General features: G+C 41.4%; 1 protein-coding gene across 3 annotated transcripts in view; it reads right to left on the bottom strand.

The window, feature by feature from the left end:
- The window catches only part of VGLL4 (vestigial like family member 4), a 161,732-nt gene that overhangs the window by 66,587 nt on the left and 72,743 nt on the right, over nt 1-22,402 (bottom strand). The gene's annotated exons all lie outside the window — the stretch shown is intronic.

The raw sequence follows: 22,402 nt of genomic DNA, 5'->3' as shown, positions 1-22,402 counted from the left end.
AGAGAGAGAGAGAGAGAGAGAGAGGTCTCTTTTCAAGTACTGGGAAGAAGTCTACCAATCTAAACCTGAAGGCAGGCTTCACTTTCCAAGTGACAGAACCTAGGTTAAACTTTTATTTTAAATTCTCCCCCATCCTCCAACTTTAATTCAAGATACACAGCTGACACTTATTTTTACTTGATCATCAAAATGTTTGCAGTTCCTATTTGATCTGGTTTCAACATATTGTAATAGGTGTCGTTAATATTAAAATCTTACTATTTTTCAGCGAATTAACAAAATGGAGTTCTAATGGCTCCAGGATGGAAGAATGAGAATTACAACCAAACCACCATATCAACTCTTTGAATAGTGCTGGTAGATATGCACACACAGCTTTATACTACAGTTTAATCAGTCTACCGCTACATTTTAAATCCCTAAGGGATGTCAGTAGTTAAACATTTCAGGTTATGGCTTTTTAGTGCCTGGAGAATTCATTGTTCAAACTCTGGTATAAATGACAGAAATGAAGGGGATTTTTACAACAGTTTTTCTCATCTCAGGATGTGGCTTGTTTTGCTGCAGTTCGAACCTTGATCTTAAAGGCTTCTCATTTATACAGTTGTATGTAGATCACCACAAGAGGCAGACCATGTGTATCAGTGCTGCTATGGTATGTCAACCTAATGGGTATCAACTGGTGTCTCCTGCAGTCTGAAATCTGATTTGAACGACAAAGCAACGCCAGTACAGAAGCATGGTCTAAAGTAAACACATAACTAATGGGGTTCTAATCCTACCTCTGGTACACATTCCCCCTGTGGTCTTGGGCAATTTCACCTCACTTCTCTGCCTTAGCTTCCTTGGAGGGAGCCCAATTCTCACTGCCTTTCAACAGAAGTCAGGTGCATAACTTCAATTTGTTCCTTAGAAAATCTCCCCCTTGTGTCAAAGGGGCAGACTAGGGTTGCCACCCAACTGAGTTTTACCTGGACAGTCCAGTTTTTGGCTTCTGTGTCTGGGTGCCACTGAGGGTTGCCAGATGTCTGTTTTTTAATTGAAAAGTCCAGTCGAAAAGGTGACAACTCTAGGGCAGGCACTTGTCATACAGGAGTGTTCCATGGAGTGACATTCTGCCAAAGCACTTGGAAGAGAGTGCAATATAAATCCCAAGGAATTATTGTTCCACTGAGGTTAGACAATTTAATTTAGGATACTGTTTCCATACAAGTGAACTCAATTTACCTTCCAAAAATTACTTTACTTGGAATAGGAAAAGCAGTGCTGTAAATACCTCCTTGTATGCAATCTCAACTGAAGGGGCACACTACTAAAGTGATCCTAAGAACAATGCAACAGAAAACAAGTTAGTGAAAAGAAATCTTGTTTCATTGGGAAGATGAAATGTAAAAGCTCTTCATTTTATATGGATCACTATTAAGAAAAACAGATGGACTCTCTCTATATTAAAAGAATTATGGATCTCAGAGACCATTGTGATGAGCATGGCACAAAAACATACCCAGATACTTAATGTTCAAGTAACCACTTTCTTGTATAATAAAAATAATTTGCTAATTAAAGTTTACCATGATGTTTTTTGGTGCCCAGAATTTGAGACAGTTAAAGCTGCACCCACCTACCTACAGGCTAAAAATAGCATAAGGTACTTTCTAAAAAGGGGACATTTTTAAATGAAGAAAATGACATTTTTAAGTTTAAAGGGGAATAGGCTGGAATCATTACTCAAGCACTGTAGGGGCTACCCTCTCTGATGCAAAAGCCAGAACTCTGAAGTAAACCTTGAGTCCCACTACAACTAGGGGCTACACTGGTGCATTACTGTCTTTCAGAGCATGTTCATTTACTAAAAGCAAAACAGTGTTTTAATAAATATTGCAACAACAGGATAACAGGAAAAAAAGGCTACTCCGTACATTTGTAAATATAGAGGTAAAGACTGCACAGTTACAACAAAGGAGACAAAGGAGAGGCAAGTACCTCCAGCCTGAAGTGTAAATTTCATAGAGCCGGGACACCACCACTTTGAGAAATAAGGAAAGTATTTACACTATGTGCAACTACAGTAGCGAGAGCATTCCTGAATTTCCATTACTACAAGCTAGTTCTATGGGAGAAAAGAGAAGTATTGGCATATTCCAACATACAATATTTGAACTGCTGTTTGGAGTGCTGGGAGAGGGGGAAGCTAGTGTTCTATTTTATTCTATAAAGGTTCTCATGCTGCACTCATCACTTAAGTACTCGAACACCTTCTAGTACTACATTAAGCAAAGTGACTAACATCTGTCACACCTTCCAGCTAAATAATAGCTTGGTATCAAAAGTTATATATATTATAAAAAGAAATGCATTCCTAGTGAAGGGACAGGAAGAAAAAAATTCTTGAGGCAAATATGAGACAATCAATCATGCCCTACATCATTCCTAAAATCCCTCCATACTCAAGCATTGTGGGTACTAATACTAAGCATTCCTAGACTTTACATCCCTGTAATGTGCTCAATGCACTCTTTCGAGGAAAGACTTCCCAACAGTCTTATACATGATTCACTGAGCATTTCACCAATCTGGAATAGCTCAGGTTGAAATGTAATCAATGGCAAATGTATGTCATCAGGTTACATGCCAAGTATATGGAAAAGCAAACATTGCTAATAGCATATTCCATGAGTTTTGTTATTTATGGATTAATATCACTGCTTAAATGTTATAACACTTGTAAGTACCACTAAGTACTATACTTCCTGCATTACATGTGAGCTATACGACTTACTATGACACCACAAAATACTTTTCTTTTGTAAAACAGGCCATTATATATTTATTTTCCACACACTCAAACTTTTTAGTACAACAGCATCCCCTGGAGGTAATAGTGAAAAACTGCACACACATTTTCACCAGTAATGCTATAACTCTGCAACAAAGTGCATGGACTTTGATTCTGGCTAATCCCTTAGTAGACATTCTAGTTCAGCTTCCTTGCAGTGCTCAATTCATCAGTTTATTAGGGATATGCTCCTGCAAATTCAATAGCCACCTCACACCATAAGCTTGTATTTTTGGATGAAGAAGGCAAAGAACAATCAAACAGTGGCTTTAATTAATGGTTATATCAAAATTGCCAAAACTAGAAATTGCTGATTACAACGTCTGGACAAGGTAATGCCTCAGGAATAGTTTTAACTTGCCCTAGAGGCAGAATTACTCAGAATTAGGGAATTATGAATTTAATCATTGCAAGATCTCTAGCACTCACTCTTCTAACAACTTTAACAAGAGAACAACAACACATCAGAAACTGTTTACTGCAGGTCTTCTTTAAAGCACATTGTGTGTCTGGCAAATAGCCAATATAAAGAACAAATCACAATGGACAGTTTGGCCAAACCGGACAGTCTCTACGCAAAAGAATAAATTATAACATTCAAAAACCAGTAGGAGAACACTTCAATCTCCCTGGACACCTAATAACAGAATTAAAAGTGGCAATTCTTCAACAAAAAAAACTTCAGAAACAGACTCCAACGAGAAACTGCAGAACTGGAATTAATTTGCAAACTGGACATCATCAAATTAGGCCTGAATAAAGACTGAGAGTGGATGGGCCACTACAAAAATGAATTTCCCCCTGCTGATACTCACACCTTCTTGTCAACTGTTTGAAATGGGCCACCTTGATTACATTTGCTGTCTCAGCACTACAAAAGTGATGTTTTCTCCCTTGGTATTCACCCCTTCTTGTCAACTGTTGAGAATAGCCCACTTCCACCTTAATTGAATTGGCTCGTTAACACTGACCCCCCACTTGGTAAGGCAACTCCCATCTTTTCATATGCTGTGTATTTATACCTGCCTCTGTATTTTCCACTCCATGCATCTGATGAAGTGGGTTTTAGCCCACGAAAGCTTATGCCCAAATAAATTTGTTAGTCTCTGGGGGTATGTCTACACTACGAAATTAGGTCGATTTTATAGAAGTCGAGTTTTAGAATTTGATTTTATACAGTCAGTTGCATATGTCCACACTAAGCGCATTAAGTCGGCGGAGTGTGTCCTCACTACCGTGGCTAGCATCAACTTACGGAGTGGTACACTGTGGTTAGCTATCCCACAGTTCCTGCAGTCTCTGCCGCCCATTGGAATTCTGGGTTAAACTCCCAATCCCTGGTGGGGCAAAAACATTGTCACAGGTGGTTTTGGGTACATGTCATCAGTTGCCCCTCCCTCCATGAAAGCAACGGCAGACAATCGTTTCACACCTTTCTTCCTGGGTTACCCATGCAGACGCCATATCACGACAAGCATGGAGCCCGCTCAGCTCACCGTCACCGCTGCTGTTGTGGGCAAGTCTACTGTGGGAGCTGCTGTGTTCCAAGTAGCCAGTGCGATCATTGATGTTCTGTTATCAAAGGTAGTGACTCTGGAAAATGTGTGGGCCTTTTTAGATTTTAGGTGCATGATATTCCTGTCCTTTGTCACTGGTGAAGAAGTCTTGCAGCCATACATTCCAGTCTGGTCGGCGCTGTAACACCCCATAGTACTTCTGTGGTTGACATATGTAACAGCTCCAGGGCTCTTGCTCTTTTGCCTTGGCCAAAGTACCTTGCCCTACTAGGACCTCCAAGCATTTGACACGGAAGCACCTGCAGCAGCTGGCATTGCTACACAGCAGCAGCTCCTGGGTGCCTTCGCAGCAGACAGTGCAGTAGGACTGCTAGCCATCCTCATCCATGGTGTATGGCTCCACCGCTTCTGCTGCAACTCTGCTCTCCTGCGAGCTGGAAGCTTCTGCCTCAGGCTGCTCTCCCAGCCAGCAGCACCGCACGGTCGCACCTACCCCAGCCCACCCCTTGCTCCCATGGCTCATGAAGCCTGGACAGTAGTGAAGAACAGTTCACCTATAGGCTGAGCAAGTGCAGAATGGTGGTAGAATGTGCCTTTGGACGTTTAAAAGCTCGATAGCACTGTTGGTCAGACCTCAGCGCAACCAACATTCCCATTATGACAGGTTTCAGAGTAACAGCCGTGTTAGTCTGTATTCGCAAAAAGAAAAGGAGTACTTGTGGCACCTTAGAGACTAACCAATTTATTTGAGCATGAGCTTTCGTGAGCTACAGCTTACTTCATCGGATGCATACCGTGGAAACGGCAGCAGACATTATATACACACAGAGATCATGAAACAATACCTCCTCCCACCCCACTGTCCGGTTGGTAATAGCTTATCTAAAGTGATCATCAAGTTGGGCCATTTCCAGCACAAATCCAGGTTTTCTCACCCTCTACCCCCCCACACACAAACTCACTCTCCTGCTGGTAATAGCCCATCCAAAGTGACAACTCTCTTCACAATGTGCATGATAATCAAGATGGGCCATTTCCTGCACAAATCCAGGTTCTCTCACCCCCTCTCCCCTCTCCAAAAACCACACACACAAACTCACTATCCTGCTGGTAAGAGCTCATCCAAAGTGACCACTCTCCCTACAATGTGCATGGTAATCAAGGTGGGCCATGTCCAGCACAAATCCAGGCTTTCTCACCCCCCCCCCTTTTTTTTTTCCCAGGGACACACACACACACACACACACAAACTCACTCTCCTGCTGGCAATAGCTCATCCAAACTGACCACTCTCCAAGTTTAAATCCAAGTTTAACCAGAACGTCTGGGGGGGGTAAGGAAAAAACAAGGGGAAATAGGCTACCTTGCATAATGACTTAGCCACTCCCAGTCTCTATTTAAGCCTAAATTAATAGTATCCAATTTGCAAATGAATTCCAATTCAGCAGTTTCTCGCTGGAGTCTGGATTTGAAGTTTTTTTGTTTTAAGATAGTGACCTTCATGTCTGTGATTGCGTGACCAGAGAGATTGAAATGTTCTCCGACTGGTTTATGAATGTTATAATTCTTGACATCTGATTTGTGTCCATTTATTCTTTTAAGTAGAGACTGTCCAGTTTGACCAATGTACATGGCAGAGGGGCATTGCTGGCACATGATGGCATATATCACATTGGTGGATGTGCAGGTGAACGAGCCTCTGATAGTGTGGCTGATGTTATTAGGCCCTGTGATGGTGTCCCCTGAATAGATATGAGGGCACAGTTGGCAACGGGCTTTGTTGCAAGGATAAGTTCCTGGGTTAGTGGTTCTGTTGTGTGGTATGTGGTTGTTGGTGAGTATTTGCTTCAGGTTGCGGGGCTGTCTGTAGGCAAGGACTGGCCTGTCTCCCAAGATTTGTGAGAGTGTTGGGTCATCCTTTAGGATAGGTTGTAGATCCTTAATAATGCGTTGGAGGGGTTTTAGTTGGGGGCTGAAGGTGACGGCTAGTGGCGTTCTGTTATTTTCTTTGTTAGGCCTGTCCTGTAGTAGGTGACTTCTGGGAACTCTTCTGGCTCTATCAATCTGTTTCTTCACTTCCGCAGGTGGGTACTGTAGTTGTAAGAAAGCTTGACAGAGATCTTGTAGGTGTTTGTCTCTGTCTGAGGGGTTGGAGCTAATGCGGTTGTATCGCAGATCTTGGCTGTAGACGATGGATCGTGTGGTGTGGTCAGGGTGAAAGCTGGAGGCATGCAGGTAGGAATAGCGGTCAGTAGGTTTCCAGTATAGGGTGGTGTTTATGTGACCATTGTTTATTAGCACTGTAGTGTCCAGGAAGTGGATCTCTTGTGTGGACTGGACCAGGCTGAGGTTGATGGTGAGATGGAAGTTGTTGAAATCATGGTGGAATTCCTCAAGGGCTTCTTTTCCATGGGTCCAGATGATGAAGATGTCATCAATATAGCGCAAGTAGAGTAGGGGCTTTAGGGGACGAGAGCTGAGGAAGTGTTGTTCTAAATCAGCCATAAAAATGTTGGCATACTGTGGGGCCATGCAGGTACCCATAGCAGTGCCGCTGATCTGAAGGTATACATTGTCCCCAAATGTAAAATAGTTATGGGTAAGGACAAAGTCACAAAGTTCAGCCACCAGGTTAGCCGTGACATTATCGGGGATAGTGTTTTTGACGGCTTGTAGTCCATCTTTGTGTGGAATGTTGGTGTAGAGGGCTTCTACATCCATAGTGGCCAGGATGGTGTTATCAGGAAGATCACCGATGGATTGAAGTTTCCTCAGAAAGTCAGTGGTGTCTCGAAGGTAGCTGGGAGTGCTGGTAGCGTAGGGCCTGAGGAGGAAGTCTACATAGCCAGACAATCCTGCTGTCAGGGTGCCAATGCCTGAGATGATGGGGCACCCAGGATTTCCAGTTTTATGGATCTTAGGTAGTAGATAGAATATCCCAGGTCGGGGTTCCAGGGGTGTGTCTGTGTGGATTTGATCTTGTGCTTTTTCAGGAAGTTTCTTGAGCAAATGCTGTAGTTGCTTTTGGTAACTCTCAGTGGGATCATAGGGTAATGGCTTGTAGAAAGTGGTGTTGGAGAGCTGCCGAGCAGCCTCTTGTTCATATTCCGACCTATTCATGATGACAACAGCACCTCCTTTGTCAGCCTTTTTGATTATGATGTCAGAGTTGTTTCTGAGGCTGTGGATGGCATTGCGTTCCGCATGGCTGAGGTTATGGGGCAAGTGATGCTGTTTTTCCACAATTTCAGCCCGGACACGTCAGCGGAAGCACTCTATGTAGAACTCCTGTCTGCTGTTTCGACCTTCAGGAGGAGTCCACCTAGAATCCTTCTTTTTGTAGTGTTGGTAGGGAGGCCTCTGTGGATTAGTATGTTGTTCAGAGGTATTTTGGAAATATTCCTTGAGTCGGAGACGTCGAAAATAGGATTCTAGGTCACCACAGAACTGTATCATGTTCGTGGGGGTGGAGGGGCAGAAGGAGAGGCCCCGAGATAGGACAGCTACTTCTGCTGGGCTGAGAGTATAGTTGGATAGGTTAACAATATTGCTAGGTGGGTTGAGGGAACCATTGCGGTGGCCCCTTGTAGCACGTAGTAGTTTAAAAAGTTTAGTGTCCTTTTTCTTTTGTAGAGAAGCAAAGTGTGCGTTGTAAATGGCTTGTCTAGTTTTAGTAAAATCCAGCCACGAGGAAGTTTGTGTGGAAGGTTGGTTTTTTATGAGAGTATCCATTTTTGAGAGCTCATTCTTAATCTTTCCCTGTTTGCTGTAGAGGATGTTGATCAGGTGATTCCGCAGTTTCTTTGAGAGCGTGTGGCACAAGCTGTCAGCATAGTCTGTGTGGTATGTAGATTGTAATGGATTTTTTACCTTCAGTCCTTTTGGTACGATGTCCATCTGTTTGCATTTGGAAAGGAAGATGATGTCTGTCTGTATCTGTACAAGTTTTTTCATGCAGTTGATAGATTTCCACTCCATACGGCTAAATGCAGTGCCTTGCATAATGACAGGTTTCAGAATAACAGCCGTGTTAGTCTGTATTCGCAAAAAGAAAAGGAGGACTTGTGGTACCTTAGAGACTAACCAATTTATTTGAGCATGAGCTTTCGTGAGCTACAGCTCACAAAGAAAATAACAAAAATAACAAAGAAATAATGGCCCACCTTGATTATCATGCACATTGTGAAGAGAGTTGTCACTTTGGATGGGCTATTACCAGCAGGAGAGTGAGTTTGTGGGGTGGGTGGGGGGGGTGGAGGGTGAGAAAACCTGGATTTGTGCTGGAAATGGCCCAACTTGATGATCACTTTAGATAAGCTATTACCAGCAGGACAGTGGGGTGGGAGGAGGTATTGTTTCATGAGCTCTGTGTGTATATAATGTCTGCTGCAGTTTCCACAGTATGCATCCGATGAAGTGAGCTGTAGCTCACGAAAGCTCATGCTCAAATAAATTGGTTAGTCTCTAAGGTGCCACAAGTACTCCTTTTCTTTTTGCGAATACAGACTAACACGGCTGCTACTCTGAAACAGGTTTCATATTCTCTGTGTGTATATAAAGTCTGCTGCAGTTTCCACGGTATGCATCCGATGAAGTGAGCTGTAGCTCACGAAAGCTCATGCTCAAATAAATTGGTTAGTCTCTAAGGTGCCACAAGTACTCCTTTTCTTTTTGCGAACATTCCCATTGTTATTGCTGCTTGCTGTGTGCTCCATAATATCTGTGAGAGTAAGGGGGAGACATTCATGGTGGGGTGGGAGGTTGAGGCAAATCACCTGGGGTCCGATTTTGAGCAGCCAGACACCAGGGCAATTAGAAGAGCACAGCAAGGCATGCTGCGCATCAGAGAGGGTTTGAAAACCAGTTTCATGACTGGCTAGGCTATGGTGTGACAGTTGTGTGTGTTTCTCCTTGATGCAAACCCGCCCCCTTTGTTGATTTTAATTCCCTGTAAGCCAACCACCCTTCCCCCTTCAAAATAAAGTAACAATTGTTTTGAAACCATGCATTCTTTCTTTATTAATTAAAAAAAAAAAGAGATAACGGACAAGGTAGCCCGGGTGGGTGGGGGAGGAAGGAAGGACAAGGCCACATTGCTTATTGTAGCCACACTAAAAATCAAACTGTTTGAATGACAGCCTTCTGTTTCTTGGGCCGTCCTCTGGAGTGGAGTGGCTGGGTGCCAGGAGCCTCCACACCCCCACGTTCTTGGGCATCTGGGTGAGGAGGCTATGGAACATGGGGAGGAGGGGAGGCGGTTATACAGCGGGGGTCTGTGCTCTTGTTGGCTTTCCTGCAGCTCCAACAGACGCTTCATCATGTCCATTTCCTCCCCCAACAGACACTTCATCATGTCCGTTTGCTCCTCCATTAGCCTCAGCATTGTGTCCTGCCTCCGCTCTTCGCACTCACTTAATTCTTTCCTGGCCTCTGCCACCGAATGCCTCCATGCATTAAGCTGTGCCCTATCAGTGCGGGAGGACTGCATGAGCTCAGAAAATATGTCACTGCGAGTGCGTTTTTTTCACCTTCTAATCTGCGATAATCTCAGGGATGGAGATGATAGGGGGAGCGTAGAAACAGTCTATGCTCTACGATTCTGGGGGGACTGCATGGTCACCTGTGCTGCTAAGTTCACCACGCTGCCCAAACAGGAAGTGAAATTCAAAAGTTCCCGGGGCTTTTTCTGTGTACCTGGCTAGTGCATCAGAGTTCAAAGTACTGTCCAGAGCGGACATAATGGAGCATTCTGGGATAGCTCCTGGAGGCCAATACCATCGATTTGCGTCCGCACTACCCCAAACCTGACCCAGCAAGGTCAATTTTTTAGCGCTACTCCCCTCGTCAGGGAGGAGTACAGAAGTCGATTTTAAGAGCCCTTTAGGTCGATGGAACGGGGTTGGTTGTGTGGACGCAGTCATTTTTAAATCAACCTAACGTGGCTAAATTCAACCTAACCCCATAGTGTGGACCAGGCCTAAGGTGCCACAAGGACGCCTTGTTTTTTTTAATGGTTCTAAATATCTATGGAATTTTTCCACAAATTGAGATTTTAATATGCCAAAGAAAGTTATAAAAAATACCCTTCTCTGGCAAAAGTAAGTCCAGACCAATATTAGTGTCCAATTTTGAAGTGAGCTGTAGCTCACAAAAGCTTATACTCTAATCAATGTTAGTCTCTAAGGTGCCACAAGTACTCCTTTTCTTTCTGCAATTTTATCAAATGGCCACATGCAAATCTGTATCTAATTTGCACACAGTTACCCTGATTGCAAGGAACGAAATGGCCAGTTATTCCTCTAAATGGCCATTTATAGGTAGTAATTACACACACAAATTAGCTGCCCAACTGTAAGATCGCCTACATGCAACCTTTTCTAAAAAGCAGCTCCAAAATGACTAATAATTAAATATGGCAGCTTACTGTTCTCATTCATCACCAATATTTGTTTCTACTGGAAAAAATATTTAAATGTGCTCATGAAAGATTATCAGCTGAAATGCATTTTGGTTTCACTGTCTTTCGAAGATGCGTGGAGAAAAAATAAGCTGTGTATGCTCTCAAAAATCAGATACCAGAAACTTTCCATCTATTTGCTATTTTTTATGCTTGCATATAGCTGAAAATATTAGACTCCTTCTAATCATATGCAGCTGTACTGAGTCCAGCTTGCCATCTATTGATATTAATGATTTATTGTGAAATTTTCAGTAGTATTTAAGCACCTACTCAGGTGATTTGGAAAATGGTATTTGAAGTCCAATGTCACATAGGTACTTTTGAAAATTTTACCCTTCATGATCATAGAATTATTGTCCAGAGCAACCAATTTGCTCTTTAAAAAAATCCTCTTTAAAGTGCAGAGAGACCTTATTCCTGAGGTATGTTTTTGTATTCCCATTTTTATATATTTCATATTCGCTCATTACCATTTCTAACATTAGACAAGTTATTACGCCACTTGGAATGCATATTCATATCAGCTGATGACCCTCTCCTTGTTCTACTCCTGGGGGAATTCTGTGCCGAAAAATTAAAAATTCTGCAACAAACAATTAAAAAATTCTGCACACAATATTATAATACATACAGACAACACAAAAGATTCAAGAAATGTTTGACAAATAGATTCCTTACTAGGCATTTTAATACAGAACTCCTGAGCAACAAATCACTTAAAGTACAATACAGAACTGTATTTCCCATACCCCTCAGAAGCAGTGCAAAGGCTTTGGGGAGTCAAGGGTTGTAGAGGAGTGGAGGAAGAGAGAAGTAATTACTGGGAAGGAGCCTAGGTATGAATTTGAAGGGTTGTTGGGTATGGGTGGGGAAAATGTGTGGTCCTGAGCCTCCACTCCCATTCAGCCTCTGCCCCAGTCTGTCCTCACCCATTAACCCTTATGTCTGACCCCCAGCAACCCCACACTGTCTGTCTCCTGACCTGGACCAACAAGCACTGTGAAGAAAGCAGGCTTTTTCTTTTCCCTATTGTAGCTGCACTGGCCAGGAGTGGCTGCTGTGTTCTAGCACCACAGCGCCCTCTGGTAGGCACAGGACAGAACTTCAGATGTTATTTTCTGCTGGGAGCTACTGCTCTATTCTAGCTCCACGCTGTCCCCTGGTGGGCAAAAGGCAGAACTGCAGCAACTTGTCAAAAGAAGCTATTTTCTGGGGGGGGGGGGGGGGAAATGCACGGCCCATGAAATATGCACACACGCAGTGGCACAGAATTCCCCAAGGAGTACCTTGTTCACTCTCAAGGTGAGAAGCAGGGGCACAAAGCATGACTACTGCTCAGGAACAGATTTAACTTTTTTCTCCACATTAATTAAAATTAATTAAATTAATTAATTAAAATTAATTACTGAATAAATACTAGATGATAGCTGCTAGGTGATAATGTGCCTGAAACTAATATACTGCATTTCCTTCTCCACATACCCGACTGTATTAAACAATCTAAATTAAAACATAGCCCAATAAAAATAAAAATATATGCTTAAGGCAAAAAGCAAACAGGAATTCTAATTTAAGTAATTTTTTTAAAAATGGAACAAAATCTAATTATATGGAAGGATGTAATTATTCCAGCAACAAGCACTACAAATCCAGGAAATTCAGAGTTAAGGTTAAACTTTAAAAAAGTCAAAACATGCTAAGTTATGGAACTGCACAATTAGATAGTGACATGATGAGAAGAAAAAGAAATTAGTGTCTTTAAACATCAGTTCCATCTAAAGTAGGAGCACACACACTAAAATGCTTTCTCATAAACTGGGGTAGCCAATAGGCGGACCTCAGGCCAAATCTGGACAACCAGACACTTTTGAATGAACCCCAAAATCTTATCATCATTATTGTTGTTTTGTTATGATGTTCTCTGGAGTCTATCCTTGTTTATACCTTGACCAATAAATGTGGACCCTGACAAAAAATAAATTGACTACCCCTGTTATAAACGTATAACTATTGTATGGTGAACCCAAGCTCAGCTCGAGTGATTTTAAGGTCTGATAGGAACATTATTGGTAGTGTTATAGTAATGATGAGGGTATGTGTAGGCAGGGGAAAAAAACAGAAAGAGAAAGAAAAAGTTAAAATAATGAAGACACTACTTTTTAAATTTACATAGGAACTGGAAGGGACCTCAGACAAATGGCGTACATCTTTCTACTGTGTGACATCTAACTTCCTTTTGAGCATTCCTATTGTGCCTATTAGCAGAATGTGCTCCTGTCCAATTGCTCTCACCATCATCATAAAGAAAAAGGTACTAACTGAGGGTAGCATAACCCTTATGGGCCAGATAAATGCTAATGTGGATAATTATATTCTGTCTAATTGCTATTGGATAGGACAGCATTCTTCACTTCCTGTCCTAAAATGCTGTATAGTGTTCCTGTGTGCTGTTTAACACCTGCTGCGTTCCACTCTAGAGACAGCTGCATGACAGAAGTGATTGTATGTAAAACTGATATCAACTTCAGTCAGTTAGTGAAGTAATTATCCAAGTTGGAATTTGGCCAAGAGATCAGTATTTATGCTTATGAAAAGCACTTTGGGAACTTGAATGACTGTAAGTGATTAGGACAGTGAGGGATTGGGAGATTATTTTATTTTATCCTAAAGATGACTCACTTCTCGCAACTTGCACCAGGCTAGAGCATTGTTACCATACTAATTCAGAGGGAGTAGCAAAAGTTATCATCAACAACAGCACTTCCTGCAAAACCCTAACTTTTCCTTGGCTATTGCTCATTCATGTATTTTCTTGGTCTGTTTAGTTTGTGAAATGTGATCACATCTGGCAGTGGCATACTATGCACAGATTCTTTGTGAGGTATGTTAGATAGTGCAACTTTCAACAGCCAGGACTTTAAAGAAAACGAGAAGCAACCCATTACAAATCTCAGGGAGTCAAACTGACTTGTTTGCAACTCTTTATTTTTTGATCACAAGAAGTTAAAGGCAAATAAATGAGAAATCCTCGCTGTCAAGAATCACTTATGATTTTACCACTTCTCTTCATACTATACACAGAGGAGAATATTGCACTGATATTTAGAATAAAAGATGATGCAGGAAAAATAACAAACATTGACAGCTGCTTCTGTTTGTAGTCAGAGTATTAGACATACCTTGTTTTACAGCTAAAATTAACTGGCTTTCAACTCACACTTAGATTTAATCAAAAAGGAGAGCATATATACATATACACATCATAGTTTGAGTGAATATGCAAAATTAAGACATAACTCATCAGGTTTCATTGCCATGAGACTACAGAAGTTCCTTGCTCATAGCTGTTTCAACAGCCATGCCTCTGAAACTTGCATAAATAAAATATGACTAACTGAATTACTACTGTGGGAGCGGGACACCACAATGTCTACCAACTTAATATATTTTGCATGAAGTAGGGCACAAAGAAAAGTTTACTGCAGCAATGGATCTGAGACTTCAACACACCAATTCACCGAGCTCATTTAATTAACTTGCTGATATATGCAGAAAATTCATTTTCTGAAAACAAACTCTTACTTCTCACTTCCACAAAATCTAGATTAAATACAAAAATCATATTAACATAACATTTTAAAAGGTCAGACAAACCCAGCAGGGGAAGGAACAGTGCAGCATATCTAATTTATCTGTCCTTTAAACCTACAAGGATTCAACACTGGCCAATATTACGTCACGTGGGGAAAATGACATTTCATTAGTATGACTTGATTTGTTATTAAATATTTCATACACCTGAGTTACGTACAGAATTACCCAAAGCTGTAAATCACAATATTGTGTCTCTCTGTTCACCTAGGCAATCATGAAGTTTAAACACAAGAGACTCTTTAGAATATAAGGTCAAGGCTGACATCCTGAATGTGATAACTCCCAACATAATAAATACCTTTTCCCCCCTTCTTCCATCATTGGTGCAAATCAAGTCTTGTCCCAATGTTAAGATCAACATCAGTGCTGGGCAACCTGTTGTGTTTGCAGATCTGGATGTCTGTACTATGCAGTTTTCAGTCTGGCACACTAACTTCATTCTAGTGAGCTAGCGGGGAATTGAAGTTAACAAGTTTCCTACTCTCTGAAGCTCCAGACCAGCAGGAATCTTGTCAGTTTCAATCCCCTGCTGGCCTACAAGAATGGAGCTAGCCCAGAGAGACTAAAGGGACAGGGTAACATGCCTATGCATATTTAAAGCTGCAAAAAAATTTGTGCTCAGGAATTATAGTTAATGGATTGTTCAGCCTAGCAGCTGGGTTTTAATGTCTATTGCAATCCATGACACTTTTTAAACAATACATCATTGAGATATGGCAAAAAGTGTACGCATGCATGCATGCTGAGGAAAGAAAGTATAGTAGCAACTTTGACATGATGTGCATTTAAGTAAACCCTAATAAATGCTTTCAAAAATTCCAACAAACCTGTAACTTAAGCAGCAGGTGAAGATTTTCTGCTCATGTAGCAGTAAAGTTAGATCACATTATTATTCATAGTATTATGGTGGTATCTAGATTGGGGTCTCTCCAAGCTAGGAGGTGTTTCACAAACACAGTCAGCTACAGCCCACCCCATGAAGAGCTTATACTCTAAACAGAAAAAAAGACAAAAGGTGAGGAAAATAAAGTATTATCCCCATTGTATAGGTGGGAAACTGAAGTAGAGAGGAGGAGATGTTCAAAGGTACAGATCGGAGATTGACTTTCAACAGCAGTTAAGTGTCTAAGGGATTTAGGCACCAAACTGCCATTTGTGCATTTGAAAATTTCCCCCAGAAAGATTAAGTGATTAGCCCAAGATCACATAGTCTGTGACTGAGTTGAGAACTGAACCCAAATACCCTGGGTCCCAGTCCAGATCCTTGACCAAAAAAAAAAAAAAAAAAATCCTCCCTCTTTATACATTTGTTTAATATGCATATTTCCCTTTTTATTTCATTGCACAGCAGACAACAGATATATAAACATTCTTCGCTAAGGGATAGTCTCTGATTTTTGACAAGATACACTCATGTACACGTACAAGTGGGTCATTGAAAACTAAATAAAAAGGTTTCAGATCACTAGGCTTCTTCTTTCCAAATATTATTATCTTATAACAAATCAATTCATACCAAATAAACTCAAAGAAGTTTTACAGCCTGAACTTTTTAACTAGTAGATATGAAACACCCATTTAAAGCTTTAGAAATTAAACACACTTTAAAAATGTCTGACACTACCAGATTTATTCTGCCTTCATCTTACACATAGTTACACACACGTATGCAAAGTAGAAGAGTGAAGGCCAGGAATAGCAAGATTGCCTATCAATAGGCTGTTGATAAATGTGGCTAATAGATAAAGCTAATTTTTGGAGGGAGGAATGTAAAAAATAATTTTCTAGCTAAGATTCTGCACAATCATCCCTGATACTTTAAAAGATACATTAAACTCCTACATAGGTAGGGCCCTACCAAATTCATGGCCATGAAAAACACTCACTGACCATGGAATCTGGTCTCCCCCTGTGAAATCTGGTCTTGAGTGTGCTTTTACCATATACTACGCAGATTTCACAGGGAGACCAGCGTTTCTCAAATTGGGGTCCTTATCCAAAATGGAGTTGGAGGGGGGTTGGAGTTTTGCCACCTTACTTCTGCGCTGCTTTCAGAACTGGACGGCCAGAGAGCAGCGGCTGTTGGCTGGGCATCCAGCTCTGAAGGCAGCACCCCTCTCTGAAGGCAGCACCCTGCCAGCAGCAGCGCAGAAGTAAGGGTGGCAATACCATACCATGCCACCCTTATTTCTGCGCTGCTGCCTTCAGAGCTGGGCGGCCAAAGAGCGGTGGCTGCTGACTGAGGGCCCAGCTTCGCAGGCAGCAGTGCACAAGTAATGGTGGCCATACCATACCCTGCCGTCCTTACTTCTGCGCTGCTGCTGGTGGCAATTCTGCCTTCAGAGCTGGGACCCCGGTCAGCAGCAGCCCAGAAGTAAGGGTGGCAGTACCGTAGCTCCCCCACCCCGTTCCCCCACCACTCCTTTTTTGGTCAGGACCGCTACAATTACAACACCGTGAAATTTCAGATTTAAATAGCTGAAATCATGAAATGTATACGTTTTAAAATCCCATGACTGTGACATTGACCAAGATGGACTGTGAATTTGGTAGGGCCCGATAAATAGGGGATAACAATGGTAAGCCTAACTCATCATTACTGCAGTAGGTTTGTCATGATGGGGGGGAAGGGGGGAGAGTCACGGATAGCGTGATTACCTGGTTTCTCCGTGAATTTTTTGTGTGTGTCCGTGACTCACCCGCAGAGGCAGTTCCTGTTCTGTGAGGATGGGATGGCTTCTCTCTCTGGGCGTTGCAACCAGGTGTGCAGGGTCACAGCCCCTCTCAAGTTTGGTTCACCTGCCCTTCTTTAAATCTTGTTGATGAATACTTCCAGTTCTTCCTGTTTATTCCCCTTGCTTTTGTGTATAAACATGTAAGATGCTGAGCAGATGCCACCATCGTTATCCCTCTTGAAATGCAATACCATCACAAATTACATGAGGGGGCAATGTGTGCCTGCATTCTGCTATGGCAGGCCCTTTAGGAATTGGCAACACTTCCAACCCTTCAGTAGCATGGACCTTGGGGAAAATGGGGAGGCATGGTGGTCACTAGCAGACTCTTCCCTCCAGAAGCTTTGGATCCCTTCCCATTTCCACTGTGCCTAACAAAGGCTCTCTGTATTATGGATGGAGTACTCCACTTCCTTGAAACAGATATTGTCTCCGTCTTGAAGATGGCATCATTTTTTCCAGTTGAATTAGTGACGAACAGCTGCATTTGATGTGATTAATGTGAACATTTTTGTATTGTTCTGCTACAGAATACTAATAAATGAGTACTTGTTGAAGTACTGAGATGGTTAAATAAAGGGCATTTGCCCAAATTCAGAAAAATCTGTAAGAACTCACTAGATGAACAATACCTTCAAGCTGAAGAATGTTTGCTATATGAGTTCTTGACCTTGATAGCAAGATATTTTGATGCATGATTTTTCAATTAATTTAAAATAAAAATAAGAAATCAAAATAAATCTGAAAGAGTTCGTTCATCAGTTAAAATAAACCGTACACAAAAATGACAATTACCAATGCAAAACACTTCTGTGCTTGAATCCAGTTGTAATTGAATACATTCGTCAAAGTCTTCCACAGCCGCTTCAACTTGGTCAAGTAGGATTTTCAGCTGTATTCTCATTCCCCCCAAGTTAAAATAAAATGTATTGAGACAAGTAGCATGAACCTAGCTCTCTGGTCATTTAAGAACACTATTTTGCTTTATATCAAATTGAAATTAGGCACTCACAATATTTTTTCACTTAGAAAACCCATGAGCCATTCCCTGTTCTGAGGCTAGATTCCAATTAATAAGAGCATCTCACTCTTTTCAGGAACGAAGTAAATCCAGTTACCAGGAACTGGTAATTATAGGTGTCATAAATATAAAGGGAAGGGTAAACCCCTTTGAAATCCCTCCTGGCCAGGGGAAAGCTCCTCTCACCTGTAAAGGGTTAAGAAGCTAAAGGTAACCTCGCTGGCACCTGACCAAAATGACCAATGAGGAGACAAGATACTTTCAAAAGCTGGGAGGAGGGAGAGAAACAAAGGGTCTGTGTGTGTCTGTCTGTATGCTGGGTCTTTGCCGGGGATAGACCAGGAATGGAGTCTTAGAACTTTTAGTAAGTAATCTAGCTAGGTATGTGTTAGATTATGATTTCTTTAAATGGCTGAGAAAAGAATTGTGCTGAATAGAATAACTATTTCTGTCTGTGTATCTTTTTTGTAACTTAAGGTTTTGCCTAGAGGGGTTCTCTATGTTTTTGAATCTAATTACCCTGTAAGATATCTACCATCCTGATTTTACAGGGGGGATCTCTTTATTTCTATTTACTTCTATTTTTTATTAAAAGTCTTCTTGTAAAACACTGAATGCTTTTTCATTGTTCTCAGATCCAAGGGTTTGGGTCTGTGGTCACCTATGCAAATTGGTGAGGCTTTTTATCCAACATTTCCCAGGAAAGGGGGGGTGCAAGTGTTGGGAGGATTGTTCATTGTTCTTAAGATCCAAGGGTCTGGATCTGTAGTCACCTAAGCAAATTGGTGAGGCTTTTTACCAAACCTTGTCCAGGAAGTGGGGTGCAAGGTTTTGGGAAGTATTTTGGGGGGAAGGACGCGTCCAAACAGCTCTTCCCCAGTAACCAGTATTAGTTTGGTGGTGGTAGCGGCCAGTCCAAGGACAACGGGTGGAATATTTTGTACCTTGGGGAAGTTTTGACCTAAGCTGGTAAAGATAAGCTTAGGAGGTTTTTCATGCAGGTCCCCACATCTGTACCCTAGAGTTCAGAGTGGGGGAGGAACCTTGACAATAGGTTTAAAAAGGAAATGAAGGACCTCATAGTCCTCAAGATTTTGAAAAGGTCTTCTCTTTATATTTAGCTTGTTCAGACATACGGTACATACAAAGCCGACATTAATTTTGGCATTTCTGAACTTTTGAGTGCTAGACTTTGAAACCCTACTGTTATTTTAATGTAGATATTTTCTATGTAATATTATACAAGTAGTTATTTTAATGTATTATTTCTGTGTCAAAATCAGTTCGAACACAGTTGCAATGTTTATACTGTAGCTCAATATGCTTTACCCATCCTTCACCTTTTTCAATTCAACATATTTTATCATGTATAATTAACTATAATAATTAAAAGCTTAAGAAAAGGATGTTGCATATCTACAGATTTTTTACCCTTAATTCCAGTTGCAAAGAACTTCTCTCTGCTTCTGTTAATGGTATTAATAATGAGGTGACAAAAACTTATTTTGTAGGTGATTGGCTGGCTCAGTTCCCATTGCAAATTAAATTATTTTCATGCTGCTGGGATATTATTGTATTATTCATGTGGTAGGGCACCTAGAACCTTGTCTTGTTATTTAAATCTAAGCGAACAAATATCATTGGCCTATCAACCAAACCCAATCCTCTGTTGACTGCAGCAACATGCTCCCTTCTCCTTACACATTAGGAAGGATGGTACATAGCCTTCAGCAAGGCATTGCATTATGATCGCTACTTACTTACAGCAGATGTGCATCCCCACTGCAGAATTCAGACCTAGACAGACAAAAATTCAATGCTGTTCAAGTTCAGACTTGTGGTTCAGCCCCTCAACACAGAACAGCACTTAATGGGAAATATGGAACCACAACACATACCCCAAAAAGTTTAGGTGTGCTGCAATCAATGACTTAATAGAGGAACCAAACTCTGTATTGAAAAATAATGGAGAAAAAATACAGAAGAGTGAGCAATAGAGAAAGGGACTAAGGAAGAGCTTGCAGATAATCTTGGCACTTCTCCTATACCATCCCCATGCTCTACTGGGAAACATAGTTCAATGTTGCCCACACTGCTAATAAAATCTTTACCTCAGCCCTGAATGAGGTTCAGGAAGACAAGCAAATATCTCCTTCCTGATGCTCTCTGGCACCACGCAGGGGCCTATGAAGTGTAGGAGAATCCCTGGACTCCTCTCCTCCCTCTCCCCAATGCAGCAAGTTCAGAGAATGAAGGGGCACCATACATGGCTCCCCATGCTTTCTGGCCCCATGCCACAGTCTGGGAAAGTGAAGACGTGGTTCCCCCAGCCAGCTCCTTCCTCCCTCGTTTCTAGTGCTCCTCAGCCCCACATAGGGTGCAGGGAAGGAGGTGACACCCTCTTGGCTAAAAATGTTAAACAGCAGCAATTCCGCTTTTGTATTACAACAAGCAAGCAGCCTGTTGCATGGCTTTGAGCAGAATTTCCACATGAGCTTCCCCCAGAGTAGCACTGAGCATGAACTCATCATGCTGGTGCATGAGACATGGAGTGCAATCAGCCACCAACAGAACCCTGAAACTAGCTATTGCACAACAAACCTGTCAATCGCACAGAGAAACTGATTCTTTAAAAAACAAAAATTGGATCTTGTTCAGTTAGCCTTGGGTGATATTTATAAGGATATGAGCCTCCAGGCAAGGACCATGTCTTTGTATACGGTAGTCTAGTGCCCAACACAATGAAGCCTGATTCCAATGGGGGCCATCTAGTTGCTACTGTAATATTAATACTAAATAATACATAATAGATTATTTTCAGGCAGTAATGTGATTTTTAAGATGATGTGTCCCTTTAATCGATTTTCTCTTTCCTTTTCACAATGTAGTTGAATGAGTGGCACCCCAACTGCAAGGGCTTTTTAAAACTTAAGAAGTGTGTTTTTAAATGGTAGATATTCACTGCTGAAATACAGAATGGGTTATCCACAGTAACCTGATACAAACCCAAGCCACAAAATTCAAATCCAGGTTTTCAAGCCACCCAAAGTTTGAAGGGTATGTGGATCTAGCTTTAGTTCAGGTCTATGTTTAGCTTCATCTCCATTTAGAACTGGCAATAAAGGACAAAACAGTTGGTTCTTAATCTTCAATACAGTAGATATGGAATCACAGATGTGGCCTTCAGAGAGAAAGACCCATGCATCTAAAGAAAACCCAACCTCATCAGGAGTTAAAGCATCTAAATTTCACTGCTGTAATTTCAACAACCACACAGTATAGTTATTATTGTTTTGTAATAAAAATTATAACTTTGTTTTTAAAATGTGAAAGACTATGAATGCATCGTACTGAAGAATGCGTACTTACCTCACAGACAAAATGTTATGTACCACCTATTGAAAAGCCTAATTCTATAACTTTCAATTGACCTTAACTCCACATTAAAATAAATAAATTATGCTGTACTCTTTTCTAAATAGATTTATAGTGGCCTATTCCAACTGAGGGTCTAGTTCTCAGTTCTCTTCCAAGTTAAAAAAAAGAAAAAAATGTTTTGCCAATTTAAGAAAACTTAGTCCCAAATTTCTCACAGTCTGAAAAACCCTCAAGCCATGAGGGAACAGTACTCTCCTTGCAAGGCACTGGTGAATCTACTCTCCTCTATACCAGGCAGAAGAAAGCAGGCAGGCAGAGCCAACAAATGCAGTTAAATACTCCTCTGTCCACGTGTAGCACTTGCTCCTACTTTCATAATAGTGTACCAGTGTTGCACTTGGCAGAGTTAGAGTTAATCTAGTTTTACTATGTGTATGTACATGAAATACACTATCGTGTGGATGGAAGAAAGCTTTTATAGATATGAGTTTGGAGGGCACATTGGCTACTCAGGAGTAAAATTCTTCAGGGCTCAAAGGGAGAGAAAACTAAACTAATAAGTGTGAAATCCTCCAAAAATTACTCAAGACCAACTGGTCTAACCTCAGAAATATCACAAATTCAAAGACCATTATCTCAAGCCCTTTGGAGACTAGAGATGAATCATGTGGTCTCAACGGGAAGCCAGGACCTCTATTTTCTAATGAGATAAAGTCCCCCCATTCCTAGTCCTGCATGAACACAAGATGCGACTTTTTCATATTTAAAAAAGCAGTTACCAATACAGAACTCAGAGTAACA

Source organism: Lepidochelys olivacea (genome assembly GCF_965140295.1).
Source record: "Lepidochelys olivacea isolate rLepOli2 genome assembly, chromosome: 7".
Taxonomy (NCBI): Eukaryota; Metazoa; Chordata; order Testudines; family Cheloniidae; genus Lepidochelys; species Lepidochelys olivacea.
This window is presented reverse-complemented; position numbering and strand designations above follow the sequence as displayed.